Below are 27913 nucleotides of genomic sequence, written 5' to 3'. Positions count from 1 at the left end.
GAGAGATTTAGAGAGTGCCTGCCGTGCCAGGATACAATCCTAGAACGGTCGTTAAATATATGGAACCAGTTTGATCAACACAGGGCACAAGTAACACTGAGCTGACAGATGATAATTTCTGCACCACAAGCAGTAAAATACAGCAGTAAATTTGTTCTTAACACTAAAACGTTGCAGTCAATAAACAATGGGCTAACTGACTGTCATTGTCGCAGTATAAATGAAGTGAATATGCTACTGTGTGTATATTAATGTACATTCAATTTCTTTATGACTGCACACACACAAAGCAGGAGCTATCTGACAAAACGTACTCATTTTCATTGCCATGCAATTTCAAACACAGACAACATTCAAGTACGATGATATAGAAATTAATATTTTGTAAATACATTAAATATTTAAATAAAAGAGCAATAGGTTATACTTTATTTTAAAGTGTACTTGTTACAGTGTAATGATACATTTAAGTACAGAGTAATATTAATTACCTACATGTACTTACTATATGGTTAGGGTTAGAATTAGCGTTTGGCTTAGGGTTACTTGCATATAATTATGCAAAATGTATTGTTAGTATAATAGTAAGTACATGTAACATGTAACAAGAACACCTTAAAATAAAGTGTTACCCAACAATATATATAAACATACATGTGTGTGTGTGTATCTTATATGTAATGGGTTTTCATATTAATAATTATATAATTTGTTTTACATAAAAAAATATTTTTGTTCTTAAATTATATAAAACCTAATATTTATATATTAAAATATAGGCTGTATATATTTATTTATTATAAATGTTTTTTTTTTTTAGTGTTTAGCAGTTTCTGTTAATATTTTGCATTGGATTTTATTGTTTTCTTGTTAATTTAGTAAACATTTTAGTAATTTAGAATTTTTCATTTTTATTAGTTTTTTTATGTCTATCAAAGTTTTTTTTAAATAAAATTTTTAAAAAAGTTTATTTTTAGTTTTAATTTTCAGTTTATTTCGTTATTTTAGTAATGTAACTTAAACTAAACAAAAATGAGAAATGTTGCTTTGGCAACCAGCTGAAATATACAACAAATTTCTTATATTTTATTTCAGTTAATTCTTATATTTAAAATTCAAACACCCTATTCCTGTATATATTTTAAGATACAAGTAATCAATAAGTTTTATATAAATTTATACAACAAACAAAAATATAATATAACACTCTTGACTGTATATCATATAAAGACAAGATTTTGTGCCAAGCCAAATTCACTCAATGACTGACTGGTAAGTAAATTTTCCTCTCTACTTCCTGTTATATTCTTGTGCCATTAGCAGTTCTGAAAATATTCACTCCCTGCGATGTGATATCTCCCTGGTGACTGAACACCGAGTGAAGTCTACTTCAGGCACTGGACTTCAGTCAAAGGTAGACTAAAGATGTTTTGCGTTTGATAATAATGGAGTAATGATGCACTGAGGATGAAGAGGATTGGGAAAAAGTTGGATATTTTATGACACTGACTGTCTGGCTTTGAGCGGAAAGACGACATTAAAGTCCAACAGACTCCAGAGAGGCAAGAGAGCTACAGCCCTACCGGGAGAACACCGTGTTTCTGTAGTTTGGCAGTTGACTGATAGCCGGAGGCAGCAGCTCATTGAAAATATTCTCTTTTGAGTTGTCTTACCTCCAGAATGGATCATTAATGGTGCCATAATCATTTCCTTTACCGCAACTAATAAACTCAAATTCAAAATGTCAGTGGTACAGGCGCAGTCCAAAGACGCAGTCTTCCTGACAGTCCAACAAATGGACTGCCGGATCAAGGGTTGAATACATAAACTTGGAATAAAAATGGGATCTTCTTTGAAGCAGAAAGGGAAGAAATGGGAATGTCAAATTCATATGAACATACTGTGAATATTTAATATATCACCCAGCGCTACTATAAAGACATCTCTATGTACTATATATAGAAAGTATGAGTGTATATGAAGCAATTCTAACTGTCCTTTGAGACTAACAAACACATTTTAAAGCTCAGCGTAACAGTTATTACATGAAATCTTTTCTGCATTGTTGCATTGTACTATCAATGCTACAAAACTTTTTCTTTGACTCATTGTTTTCTGCCAATTTCAGTTTTTTCAGACTCATTAAGGTTAAGGAAGGCTCGCATCATTGTAATGTGAAAATGATCTCTGATAAGCCAACTCCCACAGATGCATTAAGAGATAAAGGCACCATATGGGCTTCCTGCAGAGGCTGGTTGCACTTCAGCGTGTGCATTGTGCCAGCAAATTCTCCTCGCATTCAGACTATGTTGTGACAAAATTCTCATTTAACCCATTTAAACACAACAAAATGAACAAATAAATCACTATTATTTTGCATGTGTCAACACAAAATGAGAGATATTCTAATGTTTAATGCATAATTACCACAGGACATATGTAATGCATTAAATATTCACACTGACCTGTTTTTTTTCCCCCAAGATTAGATTAGATTAGATTAGATTCAACTTTATTGTCACTGTGCAGAGTACAAGTACAGAGCCAATGAAATGCAGTTAGCATCTAACCAGAAGTGCAAATAACAGGTTTATAAATAGATTTAAAAAAATGTGTATATACATTGTTTTATGACATATAGTGCAAGTTATGAGGTAGATGGGGAGAGACTAGCTCAGTGCAAATGACTGTACATACGATTTAGGTTGCAAGGAAATATAAACAGAAGGTGCATTATAAAGAGAGGTATGTAAGTAGCATATGTATGGCCAATGACCTTCACGGCATCCGGAGGTAGAAATGTGCAAGGGAATGTGCAAATAGAAGGAAATAAAAAACATTGTGAGTGAGGAGAGCAGACAGGTTGTTTTTTTTAAACCATTAGGTGGTCCATCTTGGGTGTAATGTTCAGCGCCTGAGATTGGAGTTCAGTAGGCTGACAGCTGAGGGAAAGAAACTGTTCCTGAGTCTGTTGGTGCGACAGCGAAGACTCCTATAACGTCTCCCAGATGGGAGAGGAGTGAACAGTTTGTGACTGGGGTGAGAGGAGTCTTTGATGATACTTTTCGCTCTCCTTAGGCAGCGTTTATGGTAAATGTCTTTGATGGAGGGTAGCACGACACCAGTGGTGTATTTGGCAGTTTTTACCACCCGCTGGAGGGCTTTCTGGTCCGAAACAGTGCAGTTGCCAAGCGCCATCTTCCACTTGAGAATGAGCATCTCATTTATGTGTAATGATTTACTTTTTATGTCAGAACTACAATATCATGACCCTCAGGTTGATTTTCCTTGCAAACAACTACTCAATTTTCACAATTTAACCTGTCTTTCTTCTAAATGAATTTTTATGGGTACAGAAGTGGGTTAGCGGTTTAAAAAGTGAACACAAGAAAACATCAGCCCTGGCTTTCAGATCACATCTAAACAAACAGTAAATATTAGAAACAAAACTTTTTTGCAATTTTATATGAATGTAGATTATTATTTTTTATTATTTGAAATATTCCAGAACTTACCATGACTTCCATGTTATGTGGCTCAATGAATCCATGCACAGTAAGCTTCCGAAGTAGAACAAACAAATATACAACTGTTACTTACATACCTACATATTTGTCACACAAAACTAATTTTCTTTGCTAATGAGTAAAAAATTGGTGTGTATGTTAGAATATAAAAAGTATTTTACATGAGGCTGAAGAAAAAGCCTTAAAGGGATAGTTCACCCATTCTGTCATTAACTGCTCACCCTCATGCCATTTCAAACCCGTAAGACCTTCAATCATATTCAGAACACAAATTAAGGTATTTTTGATGAAGTCCGAGAGCTTTCTGACCCTGCGTAGACAGCAACACAACTACCACATTCCAGGCCCAAAAAGGTAGTAAGGACATCGTTAAAATAGTTGATGAGACATCAGTGTTTAAATCTTAATTTTATGAAGCTACGAGAATACTTTTTGTGCACAAAGAAAACTAAAATAATAACTTTATTCAACAATTTGCAGGGTCAGAAAGCTCTCCGGTTTCATTAAAAATATTTTAATTTGTGTTCCAAAGATGAACAAAAGTTTTACGGGTTTGAGGGCGAGTAATTAATGACAGAATTTCATTTTTGGGTAAACTATCGTTTTAATTCCAATCTGTATGCTTAGTATGCTTACAGCGATTATTTCACTCATTTTACTATCATTTACATTAGGGATGCTCATGTCTCCGATGAGAAGAGGAAGGGGTGGTTGATGCTGGTTACTGTATGAAGATTGAAATCGCGAAATGGCCTTAAACTATTAGTAAATAAACTGAAGAATGATCTGTTTTCTAATACACACACGAATTGCATGTATTCAAACAGCGCTGCACGAGCTTGCGGCGCCAGGGTTCAAAGTCCAAAGCGCTTGTTAATTTGTTTAAATTGCCGTTTTGTAATTTATGTTTTTATTTGAAAAACAGGTCAAAACAGTAAAAAGCACATTTTGGCTATTTAATTTATGCAATGGTGAAAAATAAAAAAATGGGCCTACACGGGGGGAAAAATGCGAAAAACCGTGTTCGGTATTCGGCCCAGTGTTTCATTTTGTTCGGCTTCGGCCAAGAATTTTCATTTCGGTGCATCCCTAATTTACATGAATGGTTAAAAAGAAAGGGTCACCATTTCATTTCAAAAATTATTTTGCCTTTAATTATTTTAATACACTGAAAACTTTCCTGCAGAGTGACAAATCTAACTACACATATTCCATGCATTCTCTAATTTAATAGTCATTAAAGTTGCAACTGTAACATTTATAAAAAATAAATAATAAATGCAGCAATTCCAATAGGGTCCTCACACAGTGGTGCTCGGGCCGGTATGTATAATTAAAGTATTTCTAACCAAAGATTCCATCATACCTCCTAAGCAATTATAATTATAAGAAATAGTCAAGTAATAAAAAAAAAGAAAAAAGAAAAGGAAAAAAAGAAAGATTACAATTTTATCATCACCTTTTCAGGGACATATTAGAATCAAGTTTTCAAGTAAACACTCAGAAATTGACGAAGGCATTATTACTATTTAGATTTATAGCCCTAATTTTACAAAAATTAAAAAAATTATAATTAGACAAGTAATTATATTGGATTAATTCGTTCAACATGTTAAGGGGGAAGTCGTGGCCTAATGGTTAGAGAGTCGGACTCATAATCCAAAGGTTGCGGGTTCGAGTCTCGGGCCAGCAGGGATTGTAGGTGGGGGGAGTGAATGTCCAGCGCTCTCTCAATACCCTCAATACCACGACTGAGGTGCCCTTGAGCAAGGCACCGAACCCCCAACTGCTCCCCGGGCGCCGCAGCATAAATGGCTGCCCACTGCTCCGGGTGTGTGTTCACGGTGTGTGTGTGTTCACTGCTGTGTGTGTGCACGTTGGATGGGTTAAATGCAGAGCACGAATTCCGAGTATGGGTCACCATACTTGGCAGTATGTCACTTCACTTCACTTCAAGTGGTTGTCACCTACATTTGGGAGCTTCTTCCATTTTATAACAAAATACATTAATGTTAATTGAATGAGTTTGTCTGACAAACAGGCAAGTAATTAAAATTAGCAGAATATTTTCCATTTTTAAGCCTGACTCTCTGTTCATGTTAAGGCTTTAAGCTACTAAAGTTATCCAGCCGAGAGCAGTGAGTGGCTTGCAACATTAACTCAACCAGTGTCTGTGCTTTCATGTATAGCTGCTTAAGTCTGTAATCTGCAGGCGTAGACTGGGACATTTTCTAAGAAGCAATGAGTGTTTCAGCACTGACTGTATGTGTGTGCGTACCTTTCAAAGAGAGCAGTATACGCTCCAGGGAGCTAAGAGCAGCCTGTTGGTCTCCCGTGTAGATCTGCTGTAGGAATGTGTCCGTGTGATAATTCCACAGAGAGCACGCAAAACTATAGATGCTTGACGCCAGCTTTAAAAAAAAAAAAAAAAAAAAAAAAAAAAAACAGAAGCACAAAAGCAGGGGCAAAATTAGCATTTGGTGACAGTTTCTTAGGGGGCGTTCAGAGGTACGATGTGATTGAACTATTTGGCAGATATGCTTAAAGCTGCTTCAGTGCATCTTTGATTTGGTGCATCCACTATGCTAACGTTACTTTGGAGCATCATAGACAGATAAAGCTAGTCCCCAAAGCTACTACTGTGCATAAGCTGCAGGATTACACAAAATGGTTTTCATCATATGGGAAAAATTCTTATTTTTCGTTCTACTTGCACTCCTGGGCCAACTTCAGATCTACATGATGCTGCATCTCAAATTTGTTATTATTGTTTGATTTTTATTTTTATTTTATAACAATTTTAGAAATTTTTCTTATGTTCACAAAGCCTGCATTTATTTTATTATTGTCTTTATTAGAATATTGTGAAATAACAAATTAAAATAAATGTGTGTGTGTGTGTCATGCAGAATAAGGCATTAAAATCAATATGTGATTTATTCATACTAATAAAGAGCCATTATGCTAGTAATAAGCATTCTAATAAGTTGCTAGTCAATTGTGAGAATTGGTCCCTAAACTAAAGTATCACCATATATACATATAATCTCATAAGTAAGATTATTACATATATTTATTTATTAAGTAAAAAGCCATAATCATCTATAAACCTGAAGGGGTTTATTTTGCAATAATAGATGGATGACATCAATATTCACACAGCAGCAGATATTTCTAAAGGGCAGTGATTCTTTTAAAGCTTAATTTTAAAAAACGCAAACTGGCCAACCAAACAACCTACAGTATGAAGAAAACTGTGATTCATGCAGTTCACATTCCAAAATCATGCAGCACACAGAGAAAAACCTTTTCGTCATTGCTTGAGGACAGTGAGACGTCAGCAGTAATATCTTCCACGGTTCATTTAATGATATTCTCAAATCACCAGAGAGCACGCAAGCACGTCATCAAAGACAGCGGCACATAACGCTTTCCTTGAAGAGCACTTCAGAGGAACTGCCTGACAAGAACAAAAACTCATTCTGTTTTCTGTTTTGCATAGCAGATGATGAGATTAGCATTAATTACATATATGAGCTGCATAATAAATGACTTTTCATAATGATTAATGGCATTTTCAGGGGAGGAAAGAACATAATGATGACTACTTGAAAGAAACTACAATTATATTACAATCAAGAATAAAGCAGAACTCACTAAGGCAGCTGTTATTGAGAAATTAACTTAAAATGCACTGCATGGAGAAAAGCAGCATATTCTACCCTCATATTACAGAAGCTGTGTGTCACACTGAGGTTGTAAAGAAAGCAATTTGCAGTCCATACCAGGAACAGACACACATCTACACTGACTGGGGCTTGGCCTTCTTGTCACTATGGCAACGTGCCTGACTGAATGCCCATGAGAGATGCACGAAAAGTGAAAATGTATGACCTGTTTCTCGACATCTTACCTAAAGTTGGAATTACATTAAAGACTGAAAATTGTAAAGTGTTATAGGCTTTAAAAGGTGATACAAAAGGATATGGCAGTTTACACAAAGTGGGTGCAAAAAATGGGTATGAAAATATTTTTTCCCTTTTAAACAAACCGTCAGTGAAAAGAGCCTGGTTTGTGTAACTTTTTCTATAGTTAAACATTGAATGTACATAACAATTAGACAAATTTAAGTCAACGTTAAGCCATCTCTGAATAGCTAGTTTGGACTGACTTGTTGGGAAGGTTGGATTATATTTAAAGTTGTCAAAAATGAAAGGAAAATTTAAAATACACTGTAAGGTTAATATTTTATCCTATATATTAATATAAAGGATAAAATATGAAAAAAAATGTTGTCATCATTTAGGCCTACTCAGCTTCATGTCTTCCAAACCTGTATGACTGAATATGGAAAAAGAAAAAATTAGATTGAGTATCGTTTTAACACATTTATTTTTATTTTTAATGTTTAGGGTCAGTAAGATTTTTTTTTTAAATAAATTAAAGCTTATTCAACAACAAAGCATTAAACTAATCAAAAGTGGCCGTAAAGGCATTTATTATGTTGCTGAAATTCTTTTGAACTTTTTATTCATTAAAGAATCCATAAAAATGTATTACAGTTTCCACAAAACTAGCAACAGCAGCAAATCAGCATATTAGTATGATTTCTGAAGGATCATGCGACACTAAAGACTGGAGTAATGATGCTGAAAATTCAGCTTTGCCATCACAGGAATAAATTACAAAACATTTAAAATAGAAAACGGTTATTATAAATTGTAATAATATTTCATAATATTACTGTTTCACTGTATTTTTGATCAAATAAAGGCAGCCTTGGTGAGCATAAACTTCTTTAATTAAAAACAAATCTAACGTCTACAGTGTTTTGAAAATATTTTTATCCTCTTAGTCTATACTTTATAGGAACAATCCAGAAGAATCAGAAAGTAGAGTAATTAAATGATTGTTAACTTCAGCCTGCACATGGAAAGTGCATTTCTACACATTACATCGGAACTCAAAGGTATTGAATTACTGTTTATACTGCCTGTTCTGTAGGTTTCCACAAGCAAGATCACAAAGAGGCAGCAATATACATATTTATTTATTTATGTTTCACATAAAAACAACATCTATATTCTTATCACACACCTTTTTACAAACAATCAACAATGACTCCCGACTGAGGTAAGAGAACAGTTTCTTCTGTCAAATCCAATTCAACAGGATCATATTCATCTGCTGTTGTGATGCTTTAACACATGAGGTTGTGGTCACAGTATACTGTATTTCCCTGGATATTTTTAAGTCTTGCACATGTGGCACATCATTTACAGACACCACTGCAATAGCCATAGGGTTGCAGAAGGCACAAACACACACTTGACCTGTCGCTACAGGCAGAGCATCTAGTGAACTGATGGTTAGGGGATGCAGGTAATAGAATGTGTCCACAATGGACAGAACAATAACACAAAGCATTTCTATATATTGAAAAGTGACCTTGGGAATTCCAAATATAAATTCCCATTTGGTTTTTCACACTGCATTGCAGACAACTGCATTTATTGCAGGGCACTGCCTAAAAAAAAATAAAGAGATAACTAACAGTAAAATAAATAAATGTTAAAAATGAATCGAAATCAATATATTAGAATGATTTCTAAAGGTTTATTTGACACTAAAGACTAAGGTAAGGGCTGCTGAAAATCCAGTTTTGCCATCACAGGAATAAAGTACATTTTTAAATATAGCTATTTAAATAGAAAACAGTTATTTCAAATTGCACATAATAGTAATATTTCACAATAGCACTGTTTTTACTGTATTTTCGATTGAATAAATTCAGCCTGGATGAGCATAAAAATCAGACACTACAATGTTTAGTGTTGTAAAAATGTCTCTTACTTTTTAGGATCTCTAAAAGAAATGTAATTTAATTCAGTTTCATTTAATTAGAAGAAAAAGTGCATTGCTATAAATAATTACAAATCCTTTAAATTAAATAAATTCATATTTAAATAGTACATATCTAATAATAAGTATAAACATCACATGGAACTGGAACATTAGAAAAAAAATCTCCAAGAGAGATGCCTTTGCCTCCTCATTTCAGACACCATCACACGCCACTGATTTATTATCCTTGCTTTTAAAAATGCATTTTCAGAAGCAACAAAAGCAAAGAGTTCTTCTACCTCAATTTAGCAGACTGCCATTTGATATACTACAAATGTTCTTGTTCTGAAATACGTCAACATCCTCATTTTACAGATGAAAGACCATCTGTAGAATATGCAAAAGGTGTCCAATTTGTGCATTTGCAAAGATGACAATTTTTTCAGCACAATTAGTATTGAAATTTTGATCTACACTGCAAATGCTGTTTACATTTGCCAAAAGGCTGAAAATAGTTATTTGCCATTTGTAGTGCAAATATAGCAACTGTTGAAAAGACCAGGTGGCAAATGATAGTTATCATGAGAGCAAATGATGTGTAGACTGTGAAGCACATTTAAAAAAAACCTCTCCAACAGCATGAGGGTTTTTTTGTTGTTATTTGTGCATTTATATGGTATGACATGGACTTGCTAACACAGCCTAGCAACAGGTGAAATGATCAGTAATTACCAAAAGCCAGAATGAAGGAACAGCTGCGATAATCATCCGAGAGTGCACATCTTTAAATTATGTTCATTAACAGAAGCATATTATGCTCTTAAGAATGTATAGTAATTGCTAAATTACCATGGAAACTGAAGTTCTTATTCTTATATCCTTAAGATATACCCTAATGTCATAATGAATTTTGCATAATCCAATTATTACTGACCACATTGAGAACACTGCACAAAACATGACATGACCATTAACAGAAGCAGCAGCTTATGTCAATCTACAGGTCAGATGGAGGGGTCAGCACAAACTAATTATTTTGTTCCGCTCCAAACTAATTTGGCACAGTAAAGTTTTTAAAGTCAGTTAACTTTAAAACTAAGCATACCCTCTCGATAGAAAATTGAACATTTCACCTACACTCTGAATTTATAGTCAAGCGATGAAGCATTTTCCCCAACAAAATGTGTGTGGCTGACATCAACTTTTGCATCAACTTCTGAAAACTGACAGAAAAAATAATCAGAATTGAAGATGAGCAGTGAGGATGAAAAGCTGTTTTAGTGCCAGTTGCCCTCGCCCAAAATTTAGGTCAGGGAAAGTTTGTTAAATTGTTGATCTAACTTGAATGGATATACTCCAGTGTCCTGCTCCTGGTGCCTTGATGTAGAGGTCTTCACGGAGCACCCGAGACCCGAGGACCTGGGACCCGACCCAGGAACCGTACGGGTTTGGGTCTATATTTTAAATGGTCAGCCGGGTCCGGGTCGGGTCCCAATCTATTACTTCGGGTCCCGGGTCTGTTTAAGATTATGTGTAATACCCGAGTCGATCAGAGAATACCGCACCCGCCAGTGATCAGTGTCAGTCAGCATGCTTAACTTGCAGTTTGTAAAATTAGGATGAGAAAAGTGTGAAATAAGGTGAAAAGAAAAAAAAACATGTTACCTCACCAGCCAGAAGCAGAGCACGGGCAGAGTTAATGTAGTAGCCTACTGCAAGCGGACAGTGATCATTGATTCCTTCATGAGTGACATGAAAAAAAAAAAAAGCTGATACAAAACTGAAGAGATGCACCTGTTATCGAACACGCACGCAGTAAAGCACTTCTTGTTCTGTGCGGGGTTTTTTTTTTTTGGGGGGGGGGGGGGGGTTAAGGTTAAGGGATTTTTTTTTTTCCGCAAATTGTTTATTGACTTAATAGCAGTTTGCTGTGCAGTATGTGCCGATCGGGTGCTGTTGGGTCTGTCTTCCCTGCCGGGTTCGGGTCCAACTTTCGAGTAATGGTCGGGTCCGGGTAGTACATTAAAGTCATTTTTCGGGTCTGCATGGGTTCGGGTCCCACTTTCAAATAAAATATGGGTCCGGGTCGGTTCTGTGCAGCATATTTATGGGTCTCTTCGGGTTCGAATTTTTGGACCCGTGAAGACCTCTACCTTGATGATAGACATTAGATCATAAGACTTGATATTAACAAGTAGGTGATCCAAAGTGGTCAGTGCTAAATACAGGGACAGATAACCCAAAATGTTTGAAAACAGTCAAAAAAAAGGATTTCTTTCTCACCTATTAAAAATTTGACTCTCTGTAATGAAAAACAAAATTTGGTAAAAATACCAGTATAACTGATTAATATAGAAATATATATTGTGAATTAATGAAAATTATTCCATGGTCTGTCTGAATACTGGATTCTGATTGGCTGGCAGGTATGCAGTAAAACCGTTTAATGCACAGGTAGTTCCAAATCAGTTTAATCACCGTTCCATATTAATGCGCTGCTTTAATTGATTCACACTAACCAACACACGTCACTTGCGCACACACACACACACACAGAGAGAGAGAGAGAGAGAGAGAGAGAGAGAGAGAGAGATGTTTTGATTTTAAGGTCAGAATCTATAGCTTACATGAAAAAAAAATCACAAACACGACACTTCTAAATTAAATCATTTTATATATACTGATTTATTTATTAATGTGTAATATGTTTTATTTTTTTTTAAACAAATCATAAGCTCTAAAAGATTTTCAGAGTTTTTAAAACTCTTTTGCTTTAGACCATCTACAAATGTTAAATCTCAAAATAAAATGTTAGGGTTAACACTGCATGTTACTGAGGGAAAAAATGGGATTGTTATATCATTTATTTATAGTTATTTTCAAGGCTTCAATGTACTGTCAAAAAAACTTCATTATTGTTAATTTATACTAACAAATAAGTTCTTGTTAAAAACTAACCAAAATTTAAAATATTTTGCTTATAATTTTTTTTACAGGAGAGACTTTCGTTTCCAAACAAAAGGAAATATATCGTATCAGCCAAAATGAGTTGAAAAATATTGACAAAAATCCAATATCGTGCATCCCTAGTTTGTAGAGAGGCGCAGACGCAGGTAACGCAGACACAATTGCATCTCTCTCTCTCGCTCTCTCTCTCTCGATAGATAATTAATTAATATAAATGCTATAATTAATTCAAATAAATGTGACCTGTTATGTCCTAGGACGTATTTAATGTGTTTTATAATTGTGTACATGTGTGTGTGTGTTGGATATGGTTTTGTTTGCTTTCTTTCTTTCTTTCTTTCTATCTCTTTTTCTCTCTCTTTCCCTCGTCACGAGATCGGAATTCCAATCAGCTGTGTTCAATCTGGTGATGCCTGGGGTGACTGGATAATGACGGGAGGAAGTGGAAATATAAGAAGTGGTGGCTCTGTGGAGAAGGGGAGAGACTTCTTTAATTGCGACCTCGTTACCACACAGGCAGGGAACACTGAAGGAAACTGCAAAGACAAATCTGGCTGACGGCAGGCATCAGGGGGCGTATTACAGAAAGTTTCTTATCTTAGGTCTTAACTTAAAATGTGATGTGTTAAATTAGGTTTTTTTGCAAATTCGTATTACAGAAGCAAATCTTAACTTAATTTGGGATTCTTATCCTATCTTACAGAATAGTATCTTATCTCTAGTTAGGAAATCTTAAATGGCATAATCAAGCTCGACAATCCACTCTCAGGTCTGTTACCAAGCAACCAACACTGCTGATGAGGTAAACAAAATAACAGAAGCTACTTCACTTTGAAAATCGCCTTTTGCAAAAAAACGTAAGGCATTATTCACTTGCACTACAACCAGTAATGCTCCATGATGCTTTTGTTGGTCTCTATAATGCTGGTTGCAGTTCCTGTGCTAACTGTAATATGTTGTACGGCAGTCTGTAATTACTTATAAGTGTTTTGTCATCAAAATACACATCTTCAGGGTCCTCCAAGAGTCTTTCTACCATTAAACATCTTCGTTCTTCATTTTCAATTTATTAATAAATGTAATACCATTGTCGGACAGCACAGTTGCAAGCGATTTTTTTCCGTTAGCTTTCAAATAATTTTGAAGTTAGGGCAGCTGTGGGGTTGTCCTAAAGTTAAGACAGTTTTTAGGATTTTTTGTCAAGTTAGGAGGTTTCTGTAATACCCCTTTCCTATCTGTAGTTAAGATAAGATAACGCACTTAGGAAATGCTGTTCTGTAATAGCTTTTGTCCTAAATGTGGTCCTAACTGAAATTACCATGGTTACCAAACAGATAAGATACGATTTTAAAGTTAGGATCTTTCTGTAATACGCCCCCAGGTCTATTAGCCACCACAGGGCAAGGGAAAATGTTAGCCCCAGCGAGGTCATTCCCAAGGATTATACTAACCCCGTCCACAGGTAATTTAGGGCACACACCCAACTCAACAGCCCCTGTAACAAGATCAGATTTTAAGTGAACGTTATGGAGTGGAACATGAACACAGCCCATTTCGATGCCTTGCACTATGGAATTATTTTTGTGTCAATAAAAATGAACATAACTTTATAAAAACAAACGTAACTTTTCCAGAAACGATCAAAAATATGCCATTACAAAAGAAGAAAAACACAATGAAAATGAAAAAAAATTAACTCAGTCGCACAAATGTAACATGCTCTTCAAATAGGCTTAATTCTTTGTTAATGATTTTCATAGATTCGTTTTCGCAAATCGTGGATTCTGAATGCGTTGCAACAGATTTCGCTTATGCTTCGCAAATTTTCGTTTGCTGTTTTGGCACAAACCTCTCGTGGGGGCGGGCTTAACAGCGATCCACTCTGATTGGCTAGTCAGCTTTTGATGGACAGCTGCTCTCTGACCTGGAAGTACAGACGTCAGTGGCTTTGTTAATGATTTTCATAGATTCGTGCCGCGGTGATTTGTGTGCAATACGTCGTGCTTGGTTTATATTATTATTATTAAGATGAGCTCTCAGGAGAGACACGGAGCGGCATCATCGTCCTCCTCAGCTTCTTAAGTGGGACAGGCTGAGGAGGACGATGATGCCGCTCCGTGTCTCTCCTGAGAGCTCATCTTAATAATAATATAAACCAAGCACGACGTATTGCACACAAATCACCGCGGCAGCTTTCCATTATGCACAATTTTTCCCCTCATAGATGTATTCTATGGAATAATCAGAATGTGCTGCATGGAAAAAAATCTGTCTTTATGAAAAACTGGTTTGACAAAGGTGTTATTTTTGTTTTAGATTTGTTAAAAAAGGATGGTAACTTCTATTCTTATTCAGAATTTTCAGAACTCTTTGAATTGGAAATCTCACCTAGAGTGTTTGAACGGGTAATTAATTCCATTTCACCCAAATTGTTACAGTTCTTTAAAATGTGAAATCCCAAAAAATTTGATTGGAGGTCTGGAGCTTTGTAATATTAAATGTAACAATTTCTGGATTAGAAAAACACTTATTAAGAAATTTAATTCTAATCCTAAAGCATTTTATAAGTGGAAACTAAATTTCCCCTTTCTTTCTACTATTCAAATTTGGCCTGGTATTAACAAGTTTCTGTCACCTAACAAGATAAAAGAACTTCACTCTAAAATTCTTCATATGTACTATCCCTGTAATTCTCTACTTTCAAAATTTAAGTTGGATATCTCGTCACAATGCACATTCTGTAATTCTAATTTGGAAACAATATCACACTTATTTTTGAATGTGATTATGCACAGGATTTATGGAAAGAAATGTCTTGGCTTGTTTTTTCAGCTTACAACAAACTTTTTAATTTTGAAATAAGTAATGTACTGTTTTTGATTTGAGAATCAGTATCAAAGGAGCTGGATGATATGTTAAAATTATTAACTCTTTGTGGCCTATTTCATCTTCATAAATCTAAAGTTACTGATTGTATGCCCAATTTTAGGATTTTTTGTATTGATTTGAAATTATTTTATGAATCCCTCTGCTCATAAGAAAGCTGTTAAAACAACTATATTGATGAAAAAAATAATTACTTTGTTGTAAGGATTACCTCCTGAGTATTTCTTGAAGTTGACATTTTATGTGTAATTTTTCATTTTAGTTATAGTTTATCTTAATTTTTCTATAAATTATTTATTTATTTTAAAAGATGTTTATAGTAACTAATGTATTTCCTTTTTTTTTTTGTTACTACTTTTATTCAGGTAACTAATGTTTTATATTTTCATTGTGTGTGTATTGCTTTTACTTTGAATGTATACCCTGTGAATATTATTTGTTTAATAAAAAAAAAAAATAAAAAAAAGCACTTAAGAAGCTGAGGAGGACGATGATGCCGCTCCGTGTCTCTCCTGAGAGCTCATCTTAATAATAATAATATAAACCAAGCACGACGTATTGCACACAAATCACCGCGGCACGAATCTATGAAAATCATTAACAAAGCCACTGGCGTCTGTACTTCCAGGTCAGAGAGCAGCTGTCCATCAAAAGCTCACTAGCCAATCAGAGTGGGTCGCTGTTAAGCCCGCCCCCACGAGAGGTTTGTGCCAAAACAGCAAACGAAAATTTGCGAAGCGTAAGCGAAATCTGTTGCAACGCATTCAGAATCCACGATTTGCGAAAACGAATCTATGAAAATCATTAACAAAGAATTAAGCCTATTTGAAGAGCATGTTACATTTGTGCGACTGAGTTAATTTTTTTCATTTTCATTGTGTTTTTCTTCTTTTGTAATGGCATATTTTTGATCGTTTCTGGAAAAGTTACGTTTGTTTTTATAAAGTTATGTTCATTTTTATAAAGTTATGTTCATTTTTATTGACACAAAAATAATTCCATATTGCACCAGCACGTTTCTACCTGTATAGGACTGATCAGAAAAGGGCAAAATATCCTTACATACAAAGGACTGAGCCGACCCAGTATCAAGCAAAATCAAAACCGGCTTAGTTTCCAAACGATTTGCAAATGACACAGTGCCATGCAAAATAAACGGTTCATATGTAAAATCAGATTCAGGTACAGGCTGAGCAGATTTAGCAGCTGTTTTCTGTTTCCAGGCCTTGCAATCAGCAATTAAATGGCCAGGATCTAAAAAAAAAAAAAAAAACAGACCCTATTCCCCGCTGTCTGCCCTGAAGTAAACTGATGGGGTGACTTTACATTATTCCCCGGCCTCAAAGTTTGAGGAAATACCAGAGTCTCTTCTGTCGCTACTTTAACTACGGGATAACTAGCTCTCTCAGGATGTGTAGGGTGATATGACAAAATAAATTTGTCCGCTAACACAGCGGCATCAGAAAGAGAATTAACTTTTTATTCATTCAAATATATTACAACAGCCTCCGGCATACAGTCTTTGAACTCCTCCAGCAACAATAACTCCTGGAGTTGCTCAAAGTCAACAACTCGACTTGCTAAACACCACTTTTCAAAAAGTACTCTCTTTTCTCAAGCAACTCCAGGCCAGAGTCCGAGGACATATTTAATGTGTTTTATAATTGTGTACATTGTGTTGGATGTGGTTTTGTTTGCTTTCTTTCTATCTCTTTTTTTCTCTCTCTTTCCCTCGTCACGAGATAGGAATTCCAATCAGCTGTGTTCAATCTGGTGATGCCTAGGGTGATTGAATGATGACGGGAGGAAGCGGAAATATAAGAAGTGGTGGATCTGTGGAGAAGGGCAGAGACTTCTTTTCGCCAGGGCCACTCTTCCTCCTGGTTGCCCAGATTAATTTATGTGATTTTGGTTGATTTAATCCTGAGTAAGTGAACTCAGGACTTTGTTGTTCTTAAACAGAAAGAGAACTGAAGTTATTGTTTAATGTTAATTGTCTTCAATAGTTTCTTTCTATGTTTTTTTATTTTATTTTAGGGTTCGTAGGGGGAGGGTGCCATTTTCAAATATTTGACCCTTTCGGTCAAATATTGCGCTGCAAAGCGCAATACTAGTTTTAACTTGTCTATAACTTGGCAAATGACAATGGAGGCCTCCACTTCGTGTCGGGTGGTTCTTTGCCTCCACTTCGTGCATTTAAAATCCTTTAATGCATGGCTAGCTGTTGATTATCCCTTTCATATAGCATGCAAGGGATAGTGTACAGTTAGCCTCCTACAATTCAAAATCGATCACCCTATCAAGATGTATCTTATGATCGAAACTGAAAACAAAACAGTAAAACAGACACAAAAAACAAACAAAACGAGTCTTGTCAAGTCAAGACAAAACCAAACCATATAAAAACAAAACAAAAGTCTTGTGAAGACAAAAAACAAAACTAAACTAAAACATGAGTCTTATCAAGTCGAGACAAAACCAAAAAATAAAAAAAAGACAGTCTTGTCAAGATAAAACAAAACAAAAATGACAGTTTTGTCAAGTCAAGACAAAAACAAACCCAACAAAAAAAAAAAACAAGTCTTGACAAAACAAAGCATACAGTCTTGTCAAGTCAAGACAAAACCAAAAAAATGGTCCTGTTATCCACAATCTGGCTGAAAAGTGCCGCTTTCTCCAATGACAGCCATTCAAATGTGCATTCAAATAAAAACTATTTTGTAAACATTACATAATCACTAATATTACAATATAATATAGAAGATGTGCTGATACTAAGATGAATGCGATTGCCAACGGATGTTTTTCTCAAGGACCTCCTTGCCCGAGATAGCTCTTTATACGAGTTGTAAACAGGGCCCAAGTTATGTGAAGTGCCTGATAAAGCCAAACAACACTTTGGGCCTCTGAACGTCAATGCTTTGTTTGACAAGAAATACTGAAAGCGTAGCTGTTATAGCACTGTCATTAAAGCGCTCATCCCAATTTCCAGTTTCCACAGTGCTCAATGTTAGTCTGATTTCTCCCATTGATGACAATTTATTTAATCTATTCTTCACCTAGGTCATAAATTCAATCTAGCGCTCAATAAATGCAGACTAATTTACAAAATAAGACAGAAGACAGAAAAGAAGTTGAAGAGAAAAAAGTGCACATGCCATTTTTCAAAATCATCTTCGTGCTACTTGTGTCTTTACAGCAAAGAGGCAGATTTCACTTTGTAAACTTTATTAGCAAATAAATCCTTGAAGTGACTCAAAACTACCTGAAACAAATTGCTGCCATTGGTGTGGTGAGCAAAGTCAATCCATCATCTTTATACAAGTAGACTTCATTTTTTTTGGACCACAGTCAATTTGAAAAAACATTTTCCTACAAAGACTGGTGGGAAAATTTGTGTTAATTTCTCACATTGCACAGCAGCTCGTATCACTGTTTAACAGAAGATGCTTGTTCTGTGCCGATTCATTAGCTAGAGGAAAGATTACAAGCAACTTTGCCAAGTTGCTAAATATTGAGGAATACAGCGTGCAGCTGCAGTTTACATACAATCCCCACCTCCAAATGAAGATTGTCACATGTCCATACAATTAAATATGCCTATGGCAGGTGTTCGCTGGTTAGCCTAAATAAAAATATCAGTTCTGGAGCTTTGAGGTGTATTGGGCCTCTAGATTTGGGAGTTATCAACTGCAAAGCACCTGGCATGTCTCATTACAATACAACCACTGGAGAATTTTACTGCGCTCCAGGAGTCTCCAAAAGCAAGTGAACGCTTGTTGAATACTAAATATGATGCTGAGGGGTTAAGGACCCACAACGTGTACGGATAAGCACTCTGGGCTTGGCTATGACATATCTCTTACCAGATGGGAAGCATAATGAAAACATGCCACATGATATAACTGTACTTGTAAACTACTTTAAAACACTGAAACCAAAAACTGACCAGACAATACAGCTTTTACTTGCTGTAATGCAAAACCATTTCAGAAATTTACATTTCCATAAAGTAGCAATATTTGCAGCGGGACTGATTTTTGCATTTTAACTTTATATAGCCATTTTATAATTACCTTTATTAAATGTATGTGTTGTCTGTTGCCAATAAACAAAATGACAAAATTTCTAACACATTCATTCAACTAATTAAAATCCATAAGAATATTATAAGCTATTACCAGTAAAAAAAAAAAAATAATAATAAATAAATAAAATCAACATTGATAAAACAATAACGATAATAAAACCATAAAAAGAGTTTGATAAAAGTTCGATATAATGTTTTTGCACCAAATGCAGAACAAAAAACGCTACTCATTTGAACCACACCACATGGACCATTTAGCTGCTCTGCACGAGCTCACTAAAGCAAATGATTTTAATCGCTGATGAGTCTCAGTCACGTCAGCACCAAATGGCGCTGTGAGATCCAGTGTGATGTGCTTGAATTCAGCGAAGAACACAAAAGACTGCATAATTTAAACTATTGTAAAGACAGATTAAACAGCACTGACAAAAACACTGTGCACAACAATAATCTCTTTTGTATCTATTATAAGGTTTTCAAACTACAAATCACCATTATTTACTATGGATTTACTGTAGTAACTGCACCACAGTATTGTGACAGAAATGTGGGATATTAATATAGAATTGTATCATATTATTAATGTAGACATGTATTAAATGTATTAAAGAAGTAATGGAATATATAATTTAAACGATTAAGCTATAACGTTTGTGCATTTATGCTATTAAGGTGCTATATGTATGGTGTTATCATGATGTAAATGTATACTGCTATGGAAGGCCAATGGTTAACTTGAATATAACACAAAGAGTCAGAATAAAAAAATATAAATGAGGTTGTTACAATTTTTACAGATGTTACTGTTTTTGATAATGAACATAAACTTATATCCTAAGCATCCTAACTTAAGCTACTACTGTGAGCTCAAGCTACTGTCAAATGTACATTTCTCAGAGACTATTTTTTTTTAAATAATATTAATACTGCAGCCTGCACTGCAAACTGTGCTGAGGATGTGTGTCAAAGTCAGGCAACACAAACCTGTTTCATGATTTGAAACAACTCACTCATTAGAATATGCAGAAACCAAGAAATACATTTTTGTATGAAGTATTTTGATTACCCCATTATACTATACAGTTAGTGCTATCATACAAATATACTTACTTGTAGTTTTAAAATTCTACATATGTCACATTTATTGTCCAACTATAAATATTTCAGCAAAATGTATATTTTAGTCAGTTACTGCACTCCTATTTCATTGTACCCTTTCTGTTTGACGCGCACGCGAATAGCAAAGCAAAATCTCATGCACTTTTGACAGCAAAATGGAAATATGTCCATGACTTTCTGACATTTACAGATAGAGAATAAGCTATACTTGTGAAATGTAGGTTTTGCATTAAAGAAAACAGCACATCTCAAACATTAAACAGCGCGACTAGCATCTCTGTTAGCCTCACACACAGCCTTTGTCAGAGCATTAGACGGGGCGAGCGCGAGCCGCTTTAAACTGAAACTATAGCTATAATATATATTACAAGTTTTTTAAGCCCTTCATATAAAGCTTGTCACGTTTAGAACAAATTGTATTATGCAGATATTTTTTTCAGATGCGCTCGAATTAAACTACTGTAGGCTATATTGATATTAATGGTATTGCTTTATACCGTATCGCCTATAGAAAATATATTGATATATCGTACAAACTCGATATACCGCCCAGCCCTACTGTGCAGCTCCAGTGATGTGCTGAAGCGCATTTCTGCTTTGAATTAGTGAGTCACTTTTTTCCTCTCTGAAAACCTAAAGACTAATATGACACCGACAGTGAGCCTTATGCCAACACAATAAAATCAGATCTGTTTATGACTATGGCTGATGGCTATAGTTCCCATATGGACACTCAATTCAGTCTTGTTAGCCTGCCCACACCCACTACTCATTAACCTTGTTTTACTACAGTGAGCCAGGACAGGGCTTTATGAATAGTATATTCATATGAAAATCTATAAGAAAAGTAACCTGTCCTCTAGAGGTCTTTAAAGTCCAAACAGCATGTCAAATAGCAGACTCAATGCTCTGTCAACAATCACTCACCATTTTTTTCAAAACTGTATCACTTTCTTCTGTGGAACATAAAAGTAGATGTTTTGAAGAATGTTGGCAATCAAGACAAATGGATACAAATGACTTTTTTTTTATTTTTTAAAAACACATGAGACATTTCTCAAAACATCCTTTTATTTAAAGGGATCATATAATGCGATTTCAAGTTTTCCTTTCTCTTTGGAGTGTTACAAGCTGTTTGTGCATAGATAAGATCCCTGAAGTTGCAAAGACTAACGTCTCAAAACCAAAGAGATATTCTTTATAAAAGTTAAGACTCGGCCACGCCCCCACATGACTACGTCACGATGTGGAAATATTTGCGTAATGCCGCCCAAATGTTCACACAAAGAAAAAAGGCGCGGTTTCAGTAACTGCAGTAGTGTTGATGCAGCCATGTCAGGGAGAAGCTGTGTGTTTCTATTAGAAAGCAAAAGCACTTTGTGTGATCTTCCGAAAGTAGATGCAATTAGGAATCATTAAGATTACTTACAACTGAACAGCACAACCCAGATGTTATCACAACGCATTTTATGGACGACCGTTTCGTGAACCTAGGAGAGGAGGTCATTCTGACTTTGCTATAGCAATCTGGCACTTCTGATTCAGTGACTGTATGTTTTGTTATTAGTTTAAGTATTTGCTATTGACTGCTCAAATGCAGTGTTTTGCGCGTTGTGTGTGTGTGTGTGTGTGCTCGCAGGTGTGAGAGAGGGAGACAGTCACACAACCGCGGCTTGTGTACTGCAAATACATATGAGCGTCATTACTGTGTCTGTCAAGCAACTCTGTTCCCTCTCGGGCTTGAACTGATGGTAAAACTAAGGACATTATTAACTGTCTTTACATTTATTTTGAAAGCTAAAGCTCACAATTATGGAGAGGGGCGTTATATTTCAGACTTGTGCTTGTGGTGTTCGTCCAATCACAATGCATTGTGCCAGTTGGCCAATCAGAGCAGACTACGTTTGACGAAACGAAGCGTTTGAGAGAGGCGGGGCATAGAGGACCTACAATAATGTACAGTATTTGAAAAATAATGTGTTTTTTGAACATTAAAGCATGTCAACATATTCTTTTACACCAAATGCACAAAATAATGATCTTTAAAAAAGCATCATATTACTTTTTTTTTTTTTTTTTTTTGTGAATTAAGGGCAGTTAAATATTTATGTAATGCTGCAGAGATTTCTGCATTCATTTAATTCTTTGTAAATTGAGAAATAGGATTGTGAAAATAATAATTAGTATTTGCCATTTAGTGTTTTAAGCTAGTGTTTTTTTTGTTTGTTTAATGTACCCCAAAAACCACATCAATAACAACCTATTCATCAACACCAAATCGCTTACTCTTATTATTTTGGATATTATTCAACATTATTATTTATTATTATAAAACAATCAATATTACCATAATTGACTTTAACAGACTTCCCAAGTATTTTTTTCCCCTTTAATGAGACGCATAATATTTTAGGAGATGAAGAGGAACTCATGCAGAAACATTCTCAAGACTTAACTGGCTCTCATTTAAAAATATCATCACTAAATTTTGGTTTAAGTTTTACAGGTTTAAAAAAAGCTAAGTAATACCGTTTTCCAGTTGGGAATCACTGTTCTAAAGAAGCTCTTCACACTGTGATGTCGAGAAAAGAGTTTTCAAAGGTTAAATGAAAATTATTTCTTTGTGGAGAAGAAAGGACCTGCATTAACATGAACAAATGCTGGTGATAAATCACTCAAAATTATGAGTCTTGCAGTAACATGGGAAAGTGCAGGTGTCTTATCTAGCGGCCAGTCAGAACGTAAATGAAATGTAGAGGAGGGGGAAATGTGATGCAGCTCCAAGTCAAAACATCTGCTGATATTTTACACAGGAGTGCTCATACATCTCCTGGGATGATCGGTGAACTGGGGCAGGGGGTGTACATGAGCACAGCTGAACAGTGCCTCCTAGAGGCACATGCTAGTGGAGTAGAAAAAATTATGAATGATGGTCCATATCAATGAAAGCTGCTCTCTGAGATGCTCTCTTATCAAATAGTGGAAAAAGGCTCATGCCCAGCAAATAAGTAAATGGCTAAATCGATTATTATCATAACAATAATTATGAATATTAATAAATGTATGCATGTATGTATGCATTCACACACACAATACTATAGTGTTGTATTTAATTAGGGCTGCACGATAAATCGCATTCCATATTTAATGTGCATCTTATCAGTAAAGCCGGTTCTGTAATTTCCATCATGTGCGTGTGTTCACATTTACTACAGCAGCATTTACTACACAGAGCCATATTCACAGACAAGCTGTGCAAAACCACGTTCACAATCGCATAGTATTCGCATAGTAAACAGTATTGTGTGTCAATGCATGCATGCATATATTTATTAATATTCATAATTATTGTTATCATAATAATGTATTTAGTCATGGAATCTCAAATCTTGAATCTCAAATCAATTAAGTTTATGCCGTTTTCTTTTGATGCATGTAGAACCTGCCATCGAATAATCACAATACGCTTTGCACTTTGTTACTTTTAATTGGAAATAATGCCTCAACTTGATGTGAAATGTGAAATTTTACCACAAAATACAGACAATAAATGTCGTTTTGATGCTCTTTAATGTGGCGTGACAGATTACTAAATGCCTCATTTCAAGCAGCAGCGCAGAGATGAAGAGATAATCTCTTCTGCTTTACTACTAGTTGTAGCACAAGACAAACGTCAATAACCCACTTACAAACAATATGGCATGCAACACTATATCACTATATTTACCTCAAGAAAGTCAATGTCCACAAACTCGATAGTCAACTAGAAAAAAATCCTAAGGAAAAGGTTGGATTTTTGTGGTTGTGTTTCTTCCATTTGCAAATATTCGCACCAATATGCTGCAATGCAGAAATGCCGAGGACAGTCCAGGCGTGCCACTTTAGGGATCAGCACTGCTATCTGTGTGGCGATCTGCAGTATAAAAGCTACATTTCAAGGATGCATCCAGCAGCAGAGTTCACAGCTGGCTGTGAATACATCAATATTCATTTAAATGTGAAATGAATGACTATTGAAGTAACATGACTGACACTTCCTGTGGGCATTTAGCCCTTTCAACCCCATCTTGAATGGTTATGAGATTTTAATTAATTAATCCAATATCCATAAATGCAGAAGTGTTACCACCATTAATGCAGCAATAACAGCAATTAAATCACTTTGACATTGTGGCTGTAATGAAGGAGGAGACTTATCATTTAGCATATTTCACTTTACACAATTTTTACATGTAGCCAAATATCCAATACTGAGAGAGACAAAACAACATATTCATCACCAACCATATATATATATATATGTGTATATATATATATATATATATATATATATATATATATATATATATATAAACACACACACATATACAGTGGGGAAAAAAACCATTTGATCCCCTGCTGATTTTGTACATTTGCTCACTGACAAAGAAATTATCAGTCTATAATTTTAATGGTAGGTTTATTTTAACAGTGAGAGACAGAACAACAACAACAAAAAATCCAGAAAAAAAGCATTTAAAAATAGTTAGAAATTGGTTTGCATTTTAATGAGTGAAATACGTATTTGACCCCTTCGCAAAACATGACTTAGTACTTGGTGGCAAAACCCTTGTTGGCAATCACAGAGGTCAGACGTTTCTTGTAGTTGTCCACCAGGTTTGCACACATCTCAGGAGGGATTTTGTCCCACTCCTCTTTGCAGATCCTCTCCAAATCATTAAGTTTTCGAGGCTGACGTTTGGCAACTCGAACCTTCAGCTCCCTCCACAGATTTTCTATGGGATTAAGTTCTGGAGACTGGCTAGGCCACTCCAGGACCTTAATGTGCTTCTTCTTGAGCCACTCCTTTGTTGCCTTGGCCGTGTGTTTTGGGTCATTGTCACGCTGGAATACCCATCCACGACCCATTTTTAATGCCCTGGCTGGCTTCAATGCCCTGGCCCTGACGGTACATGGCTCCGTCCATCGTTCCTTTGATGCGGTGCAGTTGTTCTGTCCCCTTAGCAGAAAAACACCCCAAAAGCATAATGTTTCCACCTCCATGTTTGATGGTGAGGATGGTGTTCTTGGGGTCATAGGCAGCATTCCTCCTCCTCCAAACACGGCAAGTTGAGTTGATGCCAAAGAGCTAGATTTTGGCCTCATCTGACCACAACACTTTCACCCAGTTCTCCTCTGAATCATTCAGATGTTCATTGGCAAACTTCAGATGGGACTGTACATGTGCTTTCTTAAGCAGGGGGACCTTGCGGGCACTGCAGAATTTCAGTCCTTCACGGCGTAGTGTGTTACCAATTGTTTTCTTGGTGGCTATATGGTCCCAGCTGCCTTGAGATCATTGACAAGATCCTTCCGTGTAGTTCTGGGCTGATTCCTCACCGTTCCCATGATCACTGAAACTCCACGAGGTGAGATCTTTCATGGAGCCCCAGACTGAGGGAGAATGACAGTTATTTTGTGTTTCTTCCATTTGCAAATAATCGCACCAACTGTTGTCACCTTCTCACCAAGCTGCTTGCCGATGGTCTTGTAGCCCATTCCAGCCTTGTGTAGGTCTACAATCTTGTCCCTGACATCCTTGGCCATGGTGGAGAGTTTGGAATCTGATTGATTGATTGCTTCTATGGACAGGTGTCTTTTATACAGGTAACAAACTGTGATTAGGAGCACTCCCTTTAAGAGAGTGCTCCTAATCTCAGCTCCTTACCTGTATAAAAGACACCTAAGACAGATATTGACAGGGGACCAAATACTTATTTGACTCATTAAAATGCAAATCAAGTTTTAACTTTTTTGAAATGCTTTTTTCTGGATTTTTGTTGTTGTTAAACAAACAAACACACAGTAGGCAAAAGTACAAAATCAAATAATTAAAAACATTTTCCCCCACTGTATAGACATACCCATATATACATTATAAAAAAATATATATATATATATATATATATATATATATATATATATACAGTGTATATATATATATATATATACAGTGTATATATATATGTATGAACACACACACACACACTCACCGGCCACTTTATTAGGTACACCTTGCTAGTACCGTTGGACCCCCCTTTTGCCTTCAGAACTGCCTTAATTCTTCGTGGCATAGATTCAACAAGGTGTTGGAAACATTCCTCAGAGATTTTGGTCCATATTGACATGATAGCATCACGCAGTTGCTGCAGATTTTTCGGCTGCACATCCATGATGTGAATCTCCCGTTCCACCACATCCCAAAGGTGCTCTATTGGATTGAGATCTGGTGACTGTGGAGGCCATTTGAGTAAAGTGAACTCATTGTCATGTTCAAGAAACCAGTCTGAGATGATTTGAGCTTTGTGACATGGTGCATTATCCTGCTGGAAGTAGCTATCAGAAGATGGGTACACTGTAGTCATAAAGGGATGGACATGGTCAGCAACAATACTCAGGTAGGCTGTGGCATTTAAATGATGCTCAATTGGTACTAAGGGGCCCAAAGTGTGCCAATAAAGTATCCCCCACACCATTGCACCACCACCACCAGCCTGAACCGTTGAGACAAAGCAGGATGGATCCATGCTTTCATGTTCTTTAAGCCAAATTCTGACCCTACCATCTGAATGTCGCAGCAGAAATCGAGACTCACGAGAAATCAGACCAGGCAACGTTTCTCCAATCTTCTATTGTCCAATTTTGGTGAGCCTGTGCGAATTGTAGCCTCCGTTTCCTGTTCTTAGCTGACAGGAGCGGCACCCGGTGTGGTCTTCTGCTGCTGTAGCCCATCTGCTTCAGGGTTCGACGTGTTGTGCGTTCAGAGATGGTATTCTGCATACCTTGGTTGTAACAAGTGGTTATTTGAGTTACTGTTGCCTTTCTATGATCTCTAACCAGTCTGCCCATTCTCCTCTGACCTCTGACATCAACAAGGCATTTTCATCCACACAACTGCCTCTCCCTGAATATTTTCTCTTTTTCGGACCATTCTCTGTAAACCCTAGAGATGGTTGTGCATGAAAATCCCAGTAGATCAGCAGTTTTTGAAATACTCAGACCAGCCCGTCTGGCACCAACAACCATTCCACATTCAAAGTCACTTAAATCCCCTTTCTTCCCCATTCTGATGCTCGGTTTGAATTTCAGCAAGTCGTCTTCACCACATCTAGGCCCCGTCCACACGAAGACGCGTTTCTCTGTATACGCATACATTTTTTACCGTATAGGCGTTTCGTCCACACGAAACCGGCGTTTTCAAAGAGTGAAACCGATCATTTTTGAAACCGGGTCCCAGGGTGGATAAATTTGAAAACGCCGTTTTCATGTTTTCGTGTGGACGGCGAATCCGTATATTTTCTGAAACGATGACGTCATCAGCCCACGTCTCGCCCCTAATCAGACACCGCTGCGTCACATAACAGCGACAACAACAACAACAATGTCAGACTACGTGCCTATGTTCGTGCTGCAGAACCCACTGAGCTCATTAACTTTATTA

The 27913-nt window shown here is 36.1% G+C and overlaps 1 pseudogene across 1 annotated transcript in view; it reads right to left on the bottom strand.

Moving 5' to 3' along the window:
* Positions 1-27913, bottom strand: part of LOC306849080 (importin-11-like) — a 259336-nt pseudogene that overhangs the window by 201941 nt on the left and 29482 nt on the right. Inside the window, exons 5-6 of the transcript in view lie at positions 5806-5938; positions 3516-3589 (exon numbers count right to left, since the gene is read on the bottom strand). The product of the transcript in view is annotated as an importin-11-like (transcript). The remainder of the gene's footprint in view (positions 1-3515; positions 3590-5805; positions 5939-27913) is intronic.

This window comes from Barbus barbus (genome assembly GCF_936440315.1).
Source record: "Barbus barbus genome assembly, chromosome: 29".
NCBI lineage: Eukaryota > Metazoa > Chordata > Actinopteri > Cypriniformes > Cyprinidae > Barbus > Barbus barbus.
This window is presented reverse-complemented; position numbering and strand designations above follow the sequence as displayed.